Here is a 22492-nt window from a genome sequence, read left to right as displayed (position 1 = left end):
CTGGATCTCTTTTACCATGAATTACAATGTTTAGTCAGTCCTTGATCTTTAAAGGTGCTTTGCATTTATGTTTTGCGGTCTCAGAAAGGGCTAGCGAGATACCATTTTGTTATATCATGTTATGACTGTTTTGAGAAAGTGTTGTCATCCGAGTTTCATTATTATGGCTCGCTAGCTGATTATGCCATTAATATGAGTAATTGTGAGACATGGGTGTTATTGTGAGTATGGTTAGTTCATAATGTTTGCTGAAACCTGAATGCTGGCTTTGCATGTTTACAACAACAAGAGCAAACAGAGTTTGTAAAAGTTTTTCTTTATCTCTTTCAGTTTATCAACTGAATTGCTTGAGGACAAGCAAAGGTTTAAGCTTGGGGGAGTTGATACGTCTCCAACATATCTACTTTTTTAAACACTTTTTCCCTTGTTTTGGACTCTAACTTGCATGATTTGAATTAAACTAACCCGGACTGACGCTGTTTTCAGCAGAACTGCCATGATATTGTTTTATGTGTAGAAAACAAAAGTTCTCGGAATGTCCTGAAAATCCACGGAGGCACTTTTTGGAAAATATAAAAAATACTGGCGAAAGAATCAAGGGCCACACCCTGTCCACAAGGGTGGGGGTGCGCCCACCCCCTGGGCACGCCCCCTATCTCGTGGGCCCCCTGAGGCTCCGCCAACCTCAACTCCAACTCCATATATTCCGTCTCACGGAGAAAAAAATCAGAGAAAAAGTTTCATCGCGTTTTACGATATGAAGCCGCCGCCAAGCCCTAATCTCTCTCGGGAGGGCTGATCTCGAGTCCGTTCGGGGCTCCGAAAAGGGGGATTTGTCGCCTTCATCACCATCAACCATCCTCCATCACCAATTTCATGATGCTCACCGCCGTGCGTGAGTAATTCCATCGTAGGCTTGCTAGACGGTGATGGGTTGGATGAGGTTTACCATGTAATCAAGTTAGTTTTGTTAGGGTTTGATCGCTAGTATCCACTATGTTCTGAGATTTATGTTGCTATGACTTTGCTATGCTTAATGCTTGTCACTAGGGCCCGAGTGCCATGATTTCAGATCTGAACCTATTATGTTTTCATGAATATATGTGTGTTCTTGATCCTATCTTGCAAGTCTATAGTCACCTATTATGTATTATGATCCGACAACCCCGAAGTGACAATAATCGGGATACTTCTCGGTGATGACCATAGTTTTAGGAGCTAATGCTTTGTTCCGGCTCTCTATTAAATGGAGGCCTTAATATCCCTTAGTTTCCGCTAGGACCCCGCTGCCACGGGAGGGTAGGACAAAAGATGTCATGCAAGTTCTTTTCCATAAGCACGTATGACTATTTACAGAATACATGCCTACATTACATTGATGAATTGGAGCTAGTTCTGTGTCACCCTATGTTATAGCTATTACATGAGGAATCGCATCCGACATAATTATCCATCACTGATCCATTGCCTATGAGATTTTCACATATTGTTCTTGGCATATTTACTTTTCCGTTGCTATTGTCACAATCACTACAAAACCCAAAAACATTATTTTTGCTACAGTTACCTTTATTATCATACTACTTTGCTACTAAATACTTTGCTGCAGATACTAAGTTATCAAGGTGTGGTTGAATTGACAACTCAACTTCTAATACTCAATAATATTCTTTGGCTCCCCTTGTGTCGAATCAATAAATTTGGGTTGAATACTTTACCCTCGAAAGCTGTTGCGATCCCCTACACTTGTGGGTTATCAACGTCTCCCCTAGTGCACCATCACCGGTGCTCTCTCTAACTTGGCATTGTTATATGTGGTTGCATGTTATGTGTGATGTCTAGCTTGTATTGCTTCTAATTTTGTTGAATTCCATCTGTTTACTTTACACATTATACTTGAATAAGACACGTGTTCCTGTTTCTAGAACATACAATATTTGTCTATCGCACCATGTTCTTCCATCAAATTACTACTGTTGTGTAACCTAGAACAATCACTTATCATAAGACACGTTTGACTTCGGAGTGCGATATAGGTTTACATCTCGCATTCTTTTCTAGGTTGTACTACTAATTTGTTGAAATGGCACTTGTGACGAGATAGTTTTAACTTGGTAGAGTGATATCCATTGCATCTTTCATATGGTGTCTAGCTTTCATTGCTTCTAATATTTTGAAATGCCTTCTCCTTAGTTTACACATCATAAGCTGTGAATATGCAATGGCACTAATGACGAGAGACCTCTAACTTGGTAGTGTGATGTTGTTTGCATCTTCCATATGATTTATTTCTTGTACTGCTTCACATTTGTTTAAACGTCATTTATGATGAGACACTGTTAACTTGGCAGAGCGATATTTGTAGCATCTTTCATATGGTGTCTACCTTCCATTGCATTGCTTCTAATTTAGTGAAATGCCTTCTGCTTAGTTTACACATCATAGTTCTGGTTATCTCTTCCGTCCTGTTTTTCGTACATATTACATCCTCCTATCATGTGGTTGTCTAACATCAAAGTTCAGTTCGTCTGTATCATGCATCAATTTGTTCTGAAGAACTAAATTGTTATTCGTTTTTCTTGTCGGCTTGACTTAACATGGCACAGAGAAAGAGTAAGAAACACAGAATGGCTGGGAATGGGAACCGGAAGAATCCTGCAGATTTTGCTGGTACTGATGGTGCAATAGAAGGTCAAAGTCCAGTGGAAAATTCTACAAACAAGGTATCCCATGCTACACGAGCTGTAGAAAAAGCCAAACAGAAACAAATAGTTGCCACCAAACAAGCAGGGATAGCCCTAGTTCTTGCAACACCTTCCACAGTACTACCAGCTGCACGAGTTACTCGTGCGTCAATTGAGCTAGCAGCACGTTCCCAAGTTCCCTTGCCACCTGACACTACTTCCCAAGCACTCTTGACACAAGACAAGTTGGCAAGATCAGATGAACCTTGTGAGCTTCAACAGCAAGAAGGTAGTTGCTGGAGTCAAGTTACAGTTGCATGCTTCTTTATATGTAGTCTCACAGTTTGATGTACACTAACACTTCCTATGTTCATTGTTGGACTAGCACCTGGCGCAAGAGGAAACAAACATCAGGGATAATGCTCGATAGGTTAACTAATTCTAGAGGAGGAAGAATGGAGATTCGTTTTGGGGATGGTTTAAAAAGGCCACATGATGCTACAGAGTCAGCCAAGTTAGTATCAGAGGCAGCGGTTGCCGTTAGGTGTCACTTACGTATCTGTAGCGACCCGACCTCAGACGGTCAAGCCTCTGTGTATCCGTGCCATCCCTGGATCAGTATGCTGGCGCACACAGTACATCAATGTATATATCAAAGTGCAATCACATGTATAAATAACATAAAATTGATATATACCTCATAAGTCTCAGCGGAAACAAATAATCGGGTGTGGAGTCCCATCAACGCCATCGGCAGGTTGAGTGTAGACCGTAACCCTGTACCATACTCTTACTCGTCGGAAGAAAATATCTGCAACATGATACGTTGCATCCGTGTAGGTCAGTACATTGAATGTACCGGCAAGATCACAACATGAGAAAACAGATGATAAAACTATACTATATGCAATATGGCTTTGTGGCTTTGTGTCTGAGTTTAGTTTTGCATAAAAGCTGGTTTTATTTTCCCTACATCAAAGGAATAATTGGAGTCTGTACTATGGAGTTTTCTATCATGACATGGTTCCGCCAACCGATGTCTCATAGCCCAAATCATCATAAGTTACCCACAATTAAGTTATCAATCCGGTGTTGAGAGTTCCGAGATAGATCCAAGTCCAGAGGCTTAAATTGTCCGTAACCGGGGACACGGCTAATCGATTAGGTTTTAACTCTCTGTAGTGGTTTGTACACTTTACCCGCAAGATTCGATCCCTCTCTTTACGTTCTCCCACTTTAGGGTGTTTGAGAACAAGATGACCGAAACGTGTTCTCGCACTTTAGGGTGTTTGAGAACAAGACGACCGAAACATGGTCTTCCGAAGAGTTCCCCTGACCACTGTCCGGTGCTCATCCAATCCTACCGTAGTTCTACATCTGCTAGCACCATCCCAGCCAGAGTCACAACTAAGGTCAACCAAGCCAGAGCCCATAGTGACTTGCGGTTGCACAGGTAAGCTTCCGGGCATGAAGTATTCTTCCGTCTCTTTGAGTCTGGGTGAATCTTTTCGCAAGATGTCATGGTGCTTCTCCATGCATCCTGACCATCCACTGGTTTCTCCAGGGTGCCCGTCAACCGTCCTTCATCCAGTAGTGTGTTAAATTCTTGTCTCGAGTCTTGAGATCTTGAGGCCTTGAAGATGAAGTCCTTGCAGATGCCATCATGGAGTTGCCGTCATTGACGTAGAGTCCTCCTTCCCATGACTCTCGTGCACTCATACCAAACCCCGTCTACTATAGCATAGCATTAAAATAAATAACATCCCGGGCTTGGTAACAGGGTGATGGGTTCCTACCTCCTGCATACTACTCAACTACAAGAATTCAATATCACTACTGGATGGTTGTTGCAAAGATGCCACTAAATGCAATAAAAACATAGGTATGAAAGCATGGTCAAAGTGAACTTGCCTGGTACGTTGATGAAGATAACAACGCTCTCACAAAATTTGATAGAACTATTCGTCACTCTCCGAAGAAAATCTATACAAGTCAAACATAGCATTCACATAAGCAATCATTCTAGCAAGCAATACTAACACTCAATTTAACAATTAAAACAAAAAAACTCAATAATAAAAATCCAACAAATTCCAAAGAAGCTTCAAATAAAACTACTAACGAAAATATATGACTTTGCTACAAGCATCTAACATAGTTTTGCCCTAAGTAAAAAAAACTTAACAGCAATTTAAACACTAAACTAAAAATTTAACAAAAAATAAAAAGTAAAAAAAACTAAGTTAACAGAAAGTATTTTTCATAAAAAAAATTATTTGCAAAAAGAAACATATAAAAAGCTTTTATAAAACTCTAACTATGACCTATAGAAGTTTTCATACAAAACTAAGGAAAATAAATTTTTAAAATAAAAAAAAATCTCCTGTTATCTAACAGAAACACGACTAATTTTGTCAAAAGTGACAAAAGGAAATAATTTAAAACTAATAAAAACAATAAAGAAATAGCTAAAACAGAACTATAAGTAAAACAGTACTGTTTTGCTAAAAACCTAATTTAAATTAACCTAGAAATAAAATACTAAATACTAATGGATAAACAAAGGTCCTAGAGACCAGGAGCAAAAATAATTGGTCAAAAATAATATTCCTAAATCAAAATAGCTCAAATCTAGTGATTTGAGCACATTCATACAAACACAAATTTAAACTGCTCAAATATGAAATACAATTGAACTAACAGAAACTTCATAAAATTTGTCATCCAAGGCAGTTGGAATCACTCAAAAATACCTCGTATACACTCCCTCCGTTCCCAAATAATTGTCTTTCTAGCCATCTCAAATGGACTACAACATACGAATGTATGTAGACATGTTTTAGAGTGTAGATTCACTCATTTTGCTCCGTATGTAGTCACTTGTTGAAATCTCTAGAAAGAAAATTATTTAGGAACGAAGGGAGTAATTAACTGCGGATTTTACAAGATTGAAACTATTCTGTTTTAAAAACAGAATGGAAAAAAAGGCAGGTCGGGATTACTGTAGCTGTTCCGGCAAGGGGCTCGATCGGAGTGGCTCCGGTGGTCCTCCGGGCGAGGCGAGGGGACGGGCGGGGGCAGCGGAGCGGGGCAGAGCGGCTGGTGGCGGCGGTGGGTGGCGGGGAGGGCCGGCGGTGGGTGGGGCGGAGCAAATGGCGGCGGCAGCTCCGGCGAAGTCCGGCGGGGCGGCGGGGCGACGTGGGACTAGGGGGCGAAATGGGTGCGGGAGATGGCCATTTATAGGGGGCTGAGGTCGGCTTGGAGGAGGGGGCGAGGGATTTCGCGAATCCCGCGATTCCGGTGATGCTCCGGCGGTGGCTGGAGATCTGGAGCATCTCGTCACGAGGAAAGAGATGATTCGGTTCGGATTGGGCCGGATTTGGCCCAGAAAAACAGTACCTTCCTTTTTTTTGAATAACCCTTGAAGAAAAATAATTTTAGAAAATAAAATGAAATAAAATATAGGATTATTATATATCAGAATGATCAGAACAATAATCCCAATTTAATGGGATATTTTCTAGGGGCAAATAAAATACTTTTTGAAAAATCATTTTTTAAAATTCAAACAAAAATCCAAATGATTTTCAAAAATCTATGAAAAAAATATTCCAACATTTTTCGGGTGTCATGTTACTCCCTCTCAACACTTTTGTTTCAAGTGTTCTTTGTCAGAAAAGTTTTTTTGAATCAAATTCAAATGCCACTTTGAGTTAAAAACAAAATTTGAATGACAAATTCAAATGAAATATTTCTTTACTTCCCACCCTCTTTCATTGAAGAAATCATGAGGATCATTGAGTGGCATGAAGTTTGAAATATTTCCAAATTCAAATATTTTCAAACAGAATCATTTTTTTGGAAAGTCCTTTTATTCCCTCTCAACAAAACTTCAAAAGTTTAAAATTCTAATCAATTTCACGCAATCAATCACTCAACAATCAATCAACAATCAATCAAACAATCATACATTTTAATTATTATAACATTCCAAAATTTAGAATTTTTGGATGTTACAGTATCCTCCCAACATGGATGCAGTACAGGAATGACAAAGACGAAACCCAGTTCAACACCTTCCTCGACCATTTATCTGTAAGTATCACTACTGGAATCTGGCACTTTGCCATCTGCCATGGCAGATGGCAAAGGCATGGTCGGTGGATGGCAAAGGCTTTGCCATCTGCCAGCAGATGGCAAACAGGTCGTCCGAAACCCTGCCGGTAAAGGCTTCTTTGCGTCTGCTAGCTGATGGCAAAGAGCCTGTGGCTTTGCCATCTGCTGGCAGATGGCAAAGCCTCTTAACGGAGTTAGCCCCGTTAGAAGGCTAACGGCATACTTTGCCGTCTGCCAGCAGATGGCAAAGACAGATGGCAAACGCTGCAGGCTCTTTGCCGTCTGCCAGCAGATGGCAAAGGCTGCATACTTTGCCGTCTGCCGGCAGATGGCAAAGAGCCCAAATAGGGCAGCCCAAATTGTACATGTAGATGACACGTGGCCTCTTTGCCATCTGCCAGCTGATGGCAAAGCTCTTTGCCATCTGCCAGCAGATGGCAAAGTGACTATATTGCCCCATTTGATTTTGATTTTTCGTATATCAGTTCCTTTTCACACAAAATCAAACACAAATATATTTATATGACCAATATAGCATATTCAACACATATTACCAATAGTCATGAACACATATATATCCAACACATGTTACCAATAGTAGCAAGTTTCATCCGTACATATACATAGTTTCATCCATAGGTAGCAAGTTTCACAAGGTCAAAACAAAAACTAGATACAAGCACTCCATCAACCCAAGCTTCCGTGATCTTAAGCAAATCTGTAAAATGGGAAAGAAGAAAGTTAGAAGAAGAAGACTAGAAGAAGAAGATTATTATGATGCGGAAATATGCATGGATTGTCAAAACTTGCATTATCCTACTATCACTAGTACAACAAAGCTGCAGGTTGGCATAGTTCATGAACCATGTACATCATGACAAATACAATATCATCCAATGCTCGACTATGAGCACAGGTGGTGCTGCTAGAGAGGGAACTATGGGCACTCGGAATAAATTAACAGAGTATGCATGCATGGGAAAACTCAAGAGCTCCGGCCCTTTCCCAAAGCTTCTATTACTCCATATTCTATCCTTCAGCAAAGAAATGTGAGTGCTAAGCAGTAATGATGGAAAAAAATTCGGAAATAGTGCTGATTTCTAACACTCTGCATGTAACAAGTACTGCTACACTACCCAGGTGGCCAAATTCAGAGCAACAAAGGTCAATGGGGAAAACCAAGGGCATGCACTTTACTGAAATAATAAGGAGTTTTAACCCACATTGGAACAAATATAACTGAAATCCTAATAGAGTCAGAATAAATCCTAAACCCGAAGAATTAACAACCCAATCCACTGTCACTGCTTGCATAGCCATTGTATCCAAACAGGCCCTACATTCAGTGCTACATACAGTGAAATGTTGGACATAGACAAACATGCAATACCGTTGATCTCGAAGCGCGCAACCTTGAGCTCGAAGGTCGAGATCTCGGAAGCCTGCTGCTCGAACAGGTCCGTCAGCTTGTAGGCCACCGTGCCCAGGTGGTCGACGGCGTTGACAACGGCCCTCACCGCGTAGTCCTTCAGGTTGTCCAGCACCCTGACGACAATTAGAGAGTTCAGTTTCATGAAAACATGCCATATTCTCAAGCAAGATTACAACACACGTTTGAAATCACTACACTTTAACATCCAATACCCTTTGTGGCCCGTTTTATATTCCTCCGTACACATCTGTATGCATTTTCAATGGAGCTGGATTGGAAGAATCGAGATATGATTCGCTGCAGAGTAGGTGTATGTTCTATCGGATCAGTTATTTTGTATATACACAATAGGGAGCAGCAAAGTGGAGTCAAATATTATAGTTTTTACTTATCCAACTATATTATCTAGGAAATTAGCCATCTCTAGAGAATAGTAGAACTGAATTTTTTAAGCAAATTTGCAAATCCGTCTGCCCCAATATACATATAACTGAGCTTAGATGGCAGTGGAATTGAAAGAATCAATATGACTGCTGCTATGTATTACAACTTATGCTTTAATGTCAATGGAATTAAATAGCAAACAAGATCTGCAGTATAATTTCACATGAAGACACAACAATATTCTCTCTTTGCTTTTATTCTTTTGTTTCCAGATCGCACTAAGTGGTGATAATTAAGGAACAATGTGAGGTTGTTGATGGCCATGGTGGCTGGCGCTAATGACCACAGACTATGATGGCGAATGTGTGACAGAACTCGGAATCTGGTACATATATATCTGCATCGAGGAGCATTTTTACAGTATACATGCGGGTGGGGAGTTGGTAGAGCAGCATGCTCTCCTGTACAGAAGGGCTAATGTTCTGTGGCGACCAACTGGACCTAGACGTCCCTGTATCATACTTCAAGAAAGAAAAGATCTCACGGAATCAACTATTCTGCATGTTTGTCCAGTGAACAAAAAGTATGAAAATTTTACCTTTTTCCTAACAAGTTCTGATCCTCATCCTTTCACTTGGTAGCTCCTTATTTCTTCGAGCTGGTCAATCTTTTTAAAAAAAATTACATATCCATGTTTATCAGGTTTTTGTTACTTACATGTTATAAATATTGTAAGACACAAAAAAAATTTATTTGACGACCTTTAGGCGGCCCCTGGACAATAACTGCAGTTCGTGTTTCCATATAGATACTAATTTTTCTCAATTCCAAATTTGTGACATGAATGGATGGATGGTAATCTTTACATTTTCTGGATGCCTTAAAGTAAAGATTTTCCTTTGCTAGAATTAATGGCAGGTAATATGGGTATTCAAATATGTGTTCCTTGCTGTGGATATAGTCCTATTTGTTTGTAACTAATGGTATACAACAGCTATGTACGCAAGCAGAGGGTACAAAATGGCTGGATGCAATTGCAATCATTAAAAGAGCTGGTGATGCTACCTGGAAAAACAATATTTCTTTACCAGTTCATGGATTGCGAGTACGGGTTGCATAAATGTAAAATGAGCTTCACAAGAGGTCCCATGGTGTCCTTGGAGTGCAAATATCTACACCTTCAAGATATTCTTGCATCTAGATTCTTTGCTTTTGTGAAGTTCAGAACATTTACTATGTATAAGGCATATTTTTCCTACTTTCTCATGTATTATACTTTATTAATCTCAACCACGGTCATACTGAAATTAGGCTTGGGATTCACAGGCAAAATCGATAATACCGGACACGAAAGGAAATAAACAGATTAATCATACGAGCGGGGGTGGCTCAAACAGAATTATATTATGTTATTATTACACACTCCGGTTTTACACCTACAGAGTAATTGTGACACAATTGGACAATCATGAATCCATACAATAAACAATTCAGGAATTCATCAACGGAATAACTTTCCTTTTGGGACTATGAGCATGGAGCAAACTTTTTACACGTACCGGAGCGCGAGAGAGAGAGAGAGATTGTACCGGATCCAAATCAACAGGAGCCAAGCTGCGAGAAATCCATCAACGGTGGCTCAGATCCCACGCCAGCCCGACCAGCCCCTCGAACGGAACGCATCAAGGGCCCCGCCTCTCGGTCCACAGCCCGCACCGCCGCGGACATCCCGAGCCCCGTGGAGTCCGCCGCCGGTCGCAGGCGCCGCGACGGCGGTGGTCCCGCTCATGGAGTCGTCCATGGCCGCCGCCGCGTGCATCTCCTCGTTGACCCCGACTATCGACCACCGGAACGCGAAGAGGAGGGAGGGGCTCGCGACGCAGCAGGGCGGGCCGGTGGAGGAGTAGCAGCAGGGCGGCGGCGGGGCTCCTAGGGCGCAGAAGGAGGAGGAGGAGGTGGGAGGGAGCGGCGGCGGGTGAGGAAGGAAGGAGCGTGGATTGGGGCTAGGGTGAGGAAGGAAGGAGCGAGCGGCCGCGGATGTTTTTTTTTACCTGGATGGGTGGGGAGAGAGGGAGGGGATAACCCCACAGTTTTTTTTAACCCCATTTCTTTGCCATCTGCTGGCATAGGGGTGGGCATATAAACCGAAGACCGAAGTACCGAACCGTAAAAACCGAGACCGAGACCGAACTGACCGAAACCGAGAAGTTCGATTGTTACTTCGGTCAAAGCTTGTGGAAAACCGAAGTAGTTTCGGTAAATTCGGTCATGACCCTCGGTCACCCGAAACAACCGAGATATGTCGTACGTGCATGTGTATGCAGTCCAAAATCTGAGAAACAGCCCACCTAATTGCCTAACTCCATGGCCCTTGGCCCAATTTAGGCCCAAGATCTCACGTGATGGATAAGCACGCAACATCGAGTAACCAGCATCTATATCCATCCACTCGATCCCCCCATAAAATACTACGTATATCCACTCGATGCTTTAACCTAGCCGCCAGCGTTTCCCTTGAAAGAAAAAAACATAGCCGTCGTGCTATCTGCTACTCCGGCCAGCGGCGGCTGCGGACTCGCATGCTCTTTTCCCCGGCCAGCAGCGGCAGCCCAGCAGTGGCGTTATCCGTTCCCTGCTTCTTCCTCGTCCACCAGCGCTTCCGCTTGCACTGAATCTTCTTCATTTTACCATCATGTTGGGATTGTTTCTTGATTACTTTTGATGTGTTCACGTTCTCAATAAATTGACTGCTACGCGCGATGCTCTTGCATCTGATTTGTTTCCTTTCTTGTTCGATTGGTGAGGGGCTGCTCAAATTTAGACGGAACTCTCCACAGATTCCTATTGTTGCGCTTTGTTGTAGCTTTGTTCGGTTGAACCGAGACCCGACCCGAAATACCGGTGGACCGAAATCATCGGTTACTGTTTTGCTAAGAAACCGATCGGTCAACAAAGTTAGAAAACCGAATTTTTTATTAACCGATAAAACCGAACCGAATGGTTCGGTCTAACCGAACGCCCAGCCCTATGCTGGCAGATGGCAAAGAATCTTTGCCGTCTGCTGGCAGATGGCAAAGACGTGGGGCTGGTACGCCGTTACTCTTGACGGCCACAGGAGTTGGCAACCTCTTTGCTATCTGCTGGCAGATGGCAAAGATTATTTGCCATCCACTAGCAGATGGCAAAGAATTGGCTGATGGCAACCATGTTCTTTGCCGTCTGTCAGTTCTTTGCCATCTGTTTTTTATAAGCAGATGGCAAAGACGTTCTTTGCCATCAGCTGGCAGATGGCAAAGAGTTGGCTGATGGCAAATTCCCTGTTTCCAGTAGTGTATGGTTATGTATGGAAACTAGTAATATCGTCTTGCTCTGTCCCATACTTTCTAGGTTGCTGATAATCAGACTCCCATAATTTTCAACAGATGAGGTTCAAGTTGGATAGCCAAGATGATGCAACCAGACAAGCTTGCACCCATGTTTTCAAGTCTGCTCTGCGACAGTATCGGTATAACTTGAGGAAAACTCACTTTGAAGGCAAGGCTAACAGTGAACTTTCCCAAACATCTCCAGTGGAAAATATATCGGATGAAGACTGGAGGGGCCTCGTTAAACACTCGTCTGATCCGAAGTATCAGGTACATTATATATATGTGATCAGATCACATGTTGAAGTCCTATTTACGCATGTGCCACACAAATCTACCTTCTTGTAGGTGAACTATTCAAAGAACAAGGCAAACCATACGAAAGTGAAATTCCAACAGACGACAAGATCTCGTAGCTATATTGCACACTGCGAGGCTCTTGTAATTAGCTATTGTTTCACTCTTTTCGTTGTACCATATTATTAGATCTATATTGACTTGTTTCGAATGCAGAGGAAAGCCTGCAAGGACCAAAAAGTACTTGAACCAAATGATGTGGAAATCTTCAAGGACTGTCACACCAGCAAGAGGGCATGACTACACGAGTCAAAGCCGCGTTGTAAGTCCTTAATCCTCATGCCTTTTAACTACTACTTACTCTGACTTGTGCCTTGAACTACACGGTTTGTAGCCAATGTCTATTACTCTTTTCAATTTTATACACAATTGTCTTAGAGTATCATTGCACCTTACAAGGTTTAAAAGAGAGGAGTGATGTTCCTTTGATCTTGACTTGTAATCTAGTTTCATGCTGGACTTGCCCACACAATGTTACAATTGTCTATTTGTCTGTTCTCAGTTGTTTTGTGATATGAATGATGTCATACTATGCTTACCGTATTATAAACTTTGTCTCTTTATCCTTAGCCCTCAATACAATGTGAAGAAATAGACAATACATTAGCGATGGTACATGGTCATATGTTTGGAACCTGGTTTTATTATGTACTTTGCAATAAAACAGAACTAATATTTTACATGGGTTCACCAGAATAAGTTATGTATATAGATCAAAGCTATTTTTGTTTGGTTTTGCTGCCTCCTTAATATCTTCTATTCTAGCACTACTAATGTAAAACCTCAACTTTTCAGGGAGCTATGGAAAAATGGTGGAACCGCCACCTTCTGAAGGTGGCTATGGAAGTTATCTTATCGGATTGAGTCTTTAAGGATTTGAGAACACTTGATGTATGTCTTACCGTGCTTATCTGTGGTGACAATGGGATATCATGTGCCACTTGATGTATGTTTTGGTGACCAACTTGCGGGTTCCGCCCATGAACCTATGCATAGGGGTTGGCACACGTTTTTGTCTTGACTCTCCGTTAGAAACTTTGGGGCACTCTTTGAAGTACTTTGTGTTGGTTGAATAGATGAATCTGAGATTGTGTGATGCATATCGTATAATCATGCCCACGGATACTTGAGGTGACAATGGAGTATCTAGGTGACATTAGGGTTTTGGTTGATTTGTGTCTTAAGGTGTTATTCTAGTATGAACTCTTGAATAGATTGATCCGAAAGAATAACTTTGAGGTGGTTTCGTACCCTACCATAATCTCTTTGTTTGTTCTCCGCTATTAGTGGCTTTGGAGTGACTCTTTGTTGCATGTTGTGGGATTGTTATATGATCTATCTATGTTATTATTCTTGAGAGAACTTGCACTAGTGAAAGTATGAACCCTATGCCTTGTTTCCTATCATTGCAATACCGTTTACGCTCACTTTTATCATTAGTTACCTTGCTGTTTTTATTATCTCAGATTACAAATACCTTTATCTACCATCCATATTGCACTTTATCACCATCTCTTCGCCGAACTAGTGCACCTACACAATTTACCATTGTATTGGGTGTGTTGGGGACACACGAGACTCTATGTTATTTGGTTGCAGGGTTGCTTGAGAGAGACCATCTTCATCCTACGCCTTCCACGGATTGATAAACCTTAGGTCATACACTTTAGGGAAATTTGCTACTGCCCTACAAACATGTGCACTTGCAGGCCCAACAACATCTACAAGAAGAAGGTTGTGTAGTAGACATCAACGATCTGGTGGAGCCTGTGGACGCCGAGCGCTCCGCCGCTGCTGCTAAGGCCGTGAAGGGCCGAGCAGAAGCCTTGCTGGCGAAGTTCCGCGCCTTCGCCACTGCGCCCAAGGCAGGTACCGTTGGTTCAGTGGCCTCGGGAAGTGGAGCTGACAAGCGCAACTCTGCCACGAAGGCGGGGCTCCTGGAGAATGACGGTGCTGCTCAAGGGTGATCTCCTCGCGGCTTATTTTCCTGTTTCAACTCCTGCAATATGCATCGTGCCTCGTGGAGGCGTTTAAACTTGTGTTTGGTATCGTGAGGACAATTTATGGTTTGTAATATTTGCTTCTGAATTTGTGAGATTTTGCAGTTTCCTTCCTATTTGCTTCATGTTCTACGTCGACAGGGCCCGGGCCTGCGCATACCTCAACCGCCGTCGCTGTTTTGATGCTACTTGTCTTCCTCTATCCAACAAGCTTGAGTTTGCTCAATTCGGAGCTCATTTGCAGAAGTTATGGCAGTTCTGGTTTTATTGTTTCCCTCTGTTGTCTTCTCTGCAAAATGAAGGACTCCTAGTGTTGCTGATTTGGGGCATGCGGTAGTACTGCTCTCCGGAGCGGTAGTACCGCAGTCCCCTGCGGTAGTACTGCAGGTGCTCATGGTAGTACCACTCTGTGGGAGCGGTAGTACCGTGGCCTCTGGCCAGGCGCAGATTCTCGAGCGGTAGTAGGGGCGGATGTAATTTTTTACATCCGCGTCCTACGCGGTAGTACCGTGTCGCGGGCGCGGTAGTACCGTGGGCTCTGGCCAGGCTTAGCAGCATGAGCGGAAGTAGGGGCGGATGTAATTTTTTACATCCGCGCCCTACATGGTAGTACCGCTCTTCGTGTGTGGTAGTACCGTGCCGGATTTTTGCGTAGGTCCTCCCTCAGTGGAAGTAGGTACGGAAGTAATTTTTTACTTCCGTGCTTTCTTTGCGTCTAGTGTTGTCTGCCTTACGGTAGTACCGTAGGGGCACGCGGTAGTACCGCTCCGGAGGTTCTACCGCTCATTGCCCTGTGCAACAGGCCTTCATCTGGCCAGTGCTGCACATGCGGTAGTACCGCAACCTGCAGCGGGGGTACCGCAGCTAACCGCGGTAGTACCACAGCTCCGTGCGGTAGTACCGCGTCGTGCAGGCTGAGTGAGGGGATAACGGTTGGATTTCTCCCCTCCTATAACAGGGGGTCTTCTTCCCCATTGAGACTTATCCTTTGAGCTCATGTTCTTCCCCCATTGTTGACCTTCTTCGAGCCTGCTAACTCTCAATCCCTCCTATGATTCTTGCTAGTTCTTGAGGGAAAAGAGAGAGGAGATCTAGATCCACATTTTCACCAATCACTTTCTCCTCTAAGTGAGGGGAACCCCTTGGATCTAGATCTTGGAGTTCTTCGTGTTCTTCTTTCGTTCTTCCTCTCATTTTCCTCCCTAGCATTAGTTGCTTTGCTGGGATTTGGGAGAGAAGGACTTGGGCACTCTGTATGCCCTTGCCATTGCATTTGGTGCATCAGTTTGAGTTCTCCACGTGATACGTGGAAGTTACAAGTTGAGAAGCTTATTACTCTTGGGTGCTTGGTGCCCTTGAGCTTGTTCCTCTTGGGTGCTTGGGCGCCCTAGACGGTTGGTGGTGTTCGGAGCTCAATCATTGTGGTGTAAAGCTCCGGGCAAGCGTCGGGGTCTCCAATTAGGTTGTGGAGATTGCCCTAAGAAATTTGACGGGTACCGGTGACCACCCCCAAGGGTTGCCAAAGTGTACAAGTTCGGTGACAGCCCCCAAGGGTCGCCATTTGTACGGGTTTGGTGACCGCCCTCAAGGTGTTGGGGAACGTTGCAGAAAATTAAAAAAAATTCTACGGTTTCACCAAGATCCATCTATGTGTTCATCTAAGCAACGAGTCATGGGAGAGAGATTGCATCTACATACCACTTTGTGGATCGCGAGCAGAAGCGTTCAAAAGAACGGGGTTGAGGTAGTCGTTCTCGTCGTGATCCTATCACCGGAGATCCTAGCGCCGAACGGATGGCACCTCCGCGTTCAACACACGTACGGTCAGCGTGACGTCTCCTCCGTCTTAATCCAGCAAGGGGGAAGGAGAGATTGATGATGATCTAGCAGCACGACGACGTGGTGGTGGATGCAGCAGAACTCCGGCAGGGCTTCGCCAAGCTACTGCGGGAGGAGGACGAGGTGTAGCAGGGGGAGGGAGGCGCCAGAACTTCAGGGTGCGGCTGCCCCCTCCCCCGTCCCTTTATATAGGCCCCCAGGGGGGGCGCCGGCCCCTGGAGATCTGATCTCCCAGGGGGGGCGGCGGCCAGGGGGTGGAGTGCCCCCCAAGGCAAGTGGGGCGCCCCCCCCCCTACCCTAGGGTTTCAACCCTAGGCGCAGGGGGTGGGCCAAGGGAGGCGCACCAGCCCATTGTGGGCTGGTTCCCCTCCCCACTTTACCCCATGGGGCCCTCCGGGATGGGTGGCCCCACCCGGTGGACCCCCGGGACCCTTCCAGTGGTCCAGGTACAATACCGGGTGACCCCGAAACTTTCACGATGGCCGAAACAACATTTCCTATATATAATTCTTTACCTCCGGACCATTCCGGAACTCCTCGTGACGTCCAGGATCTCATCCGGGACTCTGAACAACATTCGGTTTGCTGCATACTCATATTCATACAACCCTAGCGTCACCGAACCATAAGTGTGTAGACCCTACGGGTTCGGGAGACACGTAGACATGACCGAGACGGCTCTCGGGCAATAACCAACAGCGGGATCTGGATACCCATGTTGGCTCCACATGCTCCTCGGTGATCTCATCAGATGAACCATGATGTCGAGGATTCGAACAACCCCGTATACAATTCCCTTTGTCATACGGTACGTTACTTGTCGGTATCCCAATACCTCGTTCAGTCTCGTTACCGGCAAGTCACTTTACTCGTATCGTAATGCATGATCCCGTGACCAAACACTTGGTCACTTTGAGCTCATTATGATGATGCATTACCAAGTGGGCCCAGAGATACCTCTCCGTCATACGGAGTGACAAATCCCAGTCTCGATCCATGTCAACCCAACAAACACTTTCGGAGATACCCGTAGTGCACCTTTATAGTCACCCAGTTACGTTGTGACGTTTGGTACACCCAAAGCACTCGTACGGTATCCGAGAGTTACACGATCTCATGGTCTATGGAAAAGATACTTCACATTGCAAAAGCTCTAGCAAACGGACTACACGATCTTGTGCTATGCTTAGGATTGGGTCTTGTCCATCACATCATTCTCCTAAAGATGTGATCCCGTTATCAACGACATCTACTATCCATAGCCAGGAAACCATGACTATCTGTTGATCAATGAGCTAGTCAACTAGAGGCTTACTAGGGACATATTATGGTCTATGTATTCACACGTGTATTACGATTTTCGGATAATACAGTTATAGCATGAATAAAGACAATTATCATGAACAAGGAAATATAATAATAATCCTTTTATTATTGCCTCTAGGGCATATTTCCAATAGTCTCCCACTTGCACTAGAATCAATAATCTAGTTACATTGTGATGAATCGAACACCCATAGAGTTCTGGTGTTGATCATGTTTTGCTCGCGAGAGAGGTTTAGTCAACGGATCTGTGACATTCAGATCCGTATGTACTTTGCAAATTTCTATGTCTCCATCTTGAACATTTTCACGAATGGAGTTGAAGCGATGCTTGATGTGCCTGGTCTTCTTGTGAAACCTGGGTTCCTTGGCAAGTGCAATAGCTCCAGTGTTGTCACAGAAGAGTTTGATCGGCCCCGACGCATTGGGTATGACTCATAGGTCGGTGATGAACTCCTTCACCCAAATTGCTTCATGCGCTACCTCCGAGGCTGTCATGTACTCCGCTTCACATGTAGATCCCGCCACGACGCTCTGCTTGCAGCTGCACCAGCTTACTGCTCCACCATTCAACATATACACGTATCCGGTTTGTGACTTAGAGTCATCCAGATCTGTGTCGAAGCTAGCGTTGACGTAACCCTTTACGACGAGCTCTTCGTCACCTTCATAAACGAGAAACATGACCTTTGTCCTTTTCAGGTACTTCAGGATATTCTTGACTGCTGTCCAGTGTTCCTTGCCGGGATTACTTTGGTACCTTCCTACCAAACTTACGGCAAGGTTTACATCAGGTCTGGTACACAGCATGGCATACATAATAGATCCTATGGCTAAAGCATAGGGGATGACACTCATCTCTTCTTTATCTTTTGCCGTGGTCGGGCATTGAGCCGAGCTCAATCTCACACCTTGCAACACAGGCAAGAACCCTTTCTTGGACTGATCCATTTTGAACTTCTTCAAAATCTTATCAAGGTATGTGCTTTGTGAAAGAGCTATGAGGCGTCTCGATCTATCCCTATAGATCTTGATGCCTAATATGTAAGCAGCTTCTCCAAGGTCCTTCATTGAAAAACACTTATTCAATTAATGTTGTCCAAAAGTTCTATATCATTTCCCATCAAGAGTATGTCATCTACATATAATATGAGAAATGCTACAGAGCTCCCACTCACTTTCTTGCAAACGCAGGCTTCTCCATAAGTCTGCATAAACCCAAACACTTTGATCATCTCATCAAAGCGAATGTTCCAACTCCGAGATGCTTGCACCAGCCCATAAATGGATCGCTGGAGCTTGCATACTTTGTTAGCATTCTTAGGATCGACAAAACCTTCTGGCTGCATCATATACAGTTCTTCCTTAAGATGTCCGTTAAGGAATGCCGTTTTGACGTCCATCTGCCATATCTCATAATCATAGTATGCGGCAATTGCTAACATGATTCGGACGGACTTCAGCTTCGCTACGGGAGAGAATGTCTCATCGTAGTCAACCCCTTGAACTTGTCGATAACCCTTAGTGACAAGTCGAGCTTTATAGATGGTAACATTACCATCCGCGTCCGTCTTCTTCTTAAAGATCTATTTGTTTTCTATCGCTCGCCGATCATCGGGCAAGTCTGTCAAAGTCCATACTTTGTTTTCATACATGGATTCTATCTCGGATCGCATGGCTTCAAGCCATTTGTTGGAATCTGGGCCCGCCATCGCTTCTTCATAGTTCGAAGGTTCACCATTGTCTAACAACATGATTTCTAGGACAGGGTTACCGTACCACTCTGGTGCGGAACGTGTCCTTGTGGACCTACGAAGTTCAGTAGTAACTTGATTCGAAGTACCTTGATCATCATCATTATTTTCCTCTCTAGTCGGTGTAGGCATCACAGGAACATTTTCCTGAGCTTCACTACTATCCCGTTCAAGAGGTAGTACTTCATCGAGTTCTACTTTCCTCCCACTTACTTCTTTCGAGAGAAACTCTTTTTCCAGAAAAGATCCGTTCTTGGCAACAAAGATCTTGCCCTCGGATCTTAAGTAGAAGGTATACCCAATGGTTTCCTTAGGGTATCCTATGAAGACGCATTTTTCCGACTTGGGTTCGAGCTTTTCAGGTTGAAGTTTCTTGACATAAGCATCGCATCCCCAAACTTTTAGAAACGACAGCTTAGGTTTCTTCCCAAACCATAATTCATACGGTGTCGTCTCAACGGATTTAGATGGTGCCCTATTTAAAGTGAATGTAGCTGTCTCTAGAGCTTATCCCCAAAATGATAGCGGTAAACCGGTAAGAGACATCATAGACCGCACCATATCCAATAGAGTGCGATTACGACGTTCGAACACACTGTTACGCTGAGGTGTTCCAGGCGGCGTGAGTTGTGAAACGATTCCACATTTCCTTAAGTGCGTACCAAATTCATGACTTAAATATTCTCCTCCACGATCTGATCGTAGGAATTTTATCTTTCGGTCATGTTGATTCTCGACCTCATTCTGAAATTCCTTGAACTTTTCAAAGGTCTCAGACTTGTGTTTCATTAAGTAGACATACCCATATCTACTCAAGTCATCAGTGAGAGTGAGAACATAATGATATCCTCCGCGAGCCTCAACGCTCATTGAACCGGACACATCGGTATGTATGATTTCCAATAAGTTGGTTGCTCGCTCCATTGTTCCGGAGAACGGAGTCTTGGTCATTTTGCCCCATGAGGCATGGTTCGCATGTGTCAAATGATTCATAATCGAGAGACTCTAAAAGTCCGTCAGCATGGAGCTTCTTCATGCGCTTGACACCAATGTGACCAAGGCGGCAGTGCCACAAGTATGTGGGAATATCGTTATCAACTTTACATATTTTGGTATTCACACTATGAATATGTGTAATATTACGCTCGAGATTCATTAAGAATAAACCATTGACCATCGGGGCATGACCATAAAACATATCTCTCATATAGATAGAACAACCATTATTCTCGGATTTAAATGAGTAGCCATCTCGTATCAAACGAGATCCAGATACAATGTTCATGCTCAAACTTGGCACTAAATAAGAATTATTGAGGTTTAAAACTAATCCCGTAGGTAAATGTAGAGGTAGCGTTCCGACGGCGATCACATCGACCTTGGAACCATTCCCGACGCGCATCATCATCTCGTCCTTCGCCAGTCTCCGCTTATTCCGCAGCTCCTGCTGTGAGTTACAAATATGAGCAACGGCACCGGTATCAAATACCCAGGAGTTACTACGAGTACTGGTAAGGTACACATCAATTACATGTATATCAAATATATCTTTAGTGTTGCCGGCCTTCTTGTCCGCTAAGTATTTGGGGCAGTTCCGCTTCCAGAGACCCTTCCCTTTGCAATAAAAGCACCCAGTCTCAGGCTTGGGTCCATTCTTTGACTTCTTCCCGGCAACTGGCTTACCGGGCGCAGCAACATCCTTGCCGTCTTTCTTGAAGTTCTTCTTGCCCTTGCCCTTCTTGAACTTAGTGGTTTTATTGACCATCAACACTTGATGTTCCTTCTTGATTTCTACCTCTGCTGACTTCAGCATTGAAAATACTTCTGGAATGGTTTTCACCATCCCTTGCATATTGTAGTTCATCACAAAGCTCTTGTAGCTTGGTGGGAGCGACTGAAGGATTCTGTCAATGACCACCTCGTCCGGGAGGTTAATGTCCAGCTGGGACAGGCGGTTGTGCAACCCAGACATTTTGAGTATGTGCTCACTGACAGAACTATTTTCCTCCATCTTACAACTATAGAACTTGTCGGAGACTTCATATCTCTCGACCCGGGCATGAGCTTGGAAAACTAGTTTCAGCTCCTCGAACATCTCATATGCTCCGTGTTGCTCAAAACACTTTTGGAGGCCCGGTTTCAAGCTGTAAAGCATGCCGCACTGAACGAGGGAGTAATCATCAGCACGTGACTGCCAAGCGTTCATAACGTCTTGGTTCTCTGGAACGGGTGCATCACCTAGCGGTCCTTCTAGGACATATTGTTTCCTGGCAGCTATGAGGATGATCCTCAGGTTCCGGACCCAGTCCGTATAGTTGCTGCCATCATCTTTCAGCTTGGTTTTCTCTAGGAACGCGTTGAAGTTCATGTTGACATGAGCGTTGGCCATTTGATCTACAAGACATATTTGCAAAGGTTTTAGACTAAGTTCATGATAATTAAGCTCATCTAATCAAATTATTACAATGAACTCCCACTCAGATTAGACATCCCTCTAGTCATCTAAGTGTTACACGATCCGAGTCGACTAGGACGTGTCCGATCATCACGTGAGATGGACTAGTCATCATCGGTGAACATCTCCATGTTGATCGTATCTTCCATACGACTCGTGTTCGACCTTTCGGTCTCTGTGTTCCGAGGCCATGTCTGTACATGCTAGGCTCGTCAAGTTAACCCTAAGTGTTTTGCATGTGTAAAACTGGCTTACACCTGTTGTATGTGAACGTAAGAATCTATCACACCCGATCATCACGTGGTGCTTCGAAACGATGAACTTTAGCAACGGTGCACAGTTAGGGGAGAACACTTCTTGAAATTGTTGTAAGGGATCATCTTATTTACTACCGTCGTTCTAAGTAAACAAGATGCATAAAGATAATAAACATCACATGCAATTATATAGTAGTGACATGATATGGCCAATATCATATAGCTCCTTTGATCTCTATCTTCGGGGCTCCATGATCATCTTTGTCACCGGCATGACACCATGATCTCCATCATCATGATCTCCATCATCGTGTCTTCATGAAGTTGTCACGCCAATGACTACTTCTACTTCTATGGCTAACGCGTTTAGCAATAAAGTAAAGTAATTTAGATGGCGTTCTTCAATGACTCGCAGGTCATACAAAAATAAAGACAACTGCTATGGCTCCTGCCGGTTGTCATACTCATCGACATGCAAGTCGTGATTCCTATTACAAGAACATGATCTCATACATCACAATATATC

At 43.8% G+C, this 22492-nt stretch overlaps 1 long non-coding RNA gene across 1 annotated transcript; it reads right to left on the bottom strand.

The window, feature by feature from the left end:
* Positions 1-7464: 7464 nt before the first annotated feature.
* Positions 7465-10659, bottom strand: LOC119325030. Its single transcript, XR_005157279.1, has 3 exons — positions 10206-10659; positions 8191-8345; positions 7465-7518 (listed from the first exon to the last, which is right to left on the bottom strand). It is a non-coding gene; the product is annotated as an uncharacterized LOC119325030 (long non-coding RNA).
* Positions 10660-22492: the final 11833 nt, after the last annotated feature.

Source organism: Triticum dicoccoides, chromosome 6B, assembly GCF_002162155.2.
Source record: "Triticum dicoccoides isolate Atlit2015 ecotype Zavitan chromosome 6B, WEW_v2.0, whole genome shotgun sequence".
In the NCBI taxonomy this organism is placed as follows: Eukaryota; Viridiplantae; Streptophyta; class Magnoliopsida; order Poales; family Poaceae; genus Triticum; species Triticum dicoccoides.
This window is presented reverse-complemented; position numbering and strand designations above follow the sequence as displayed.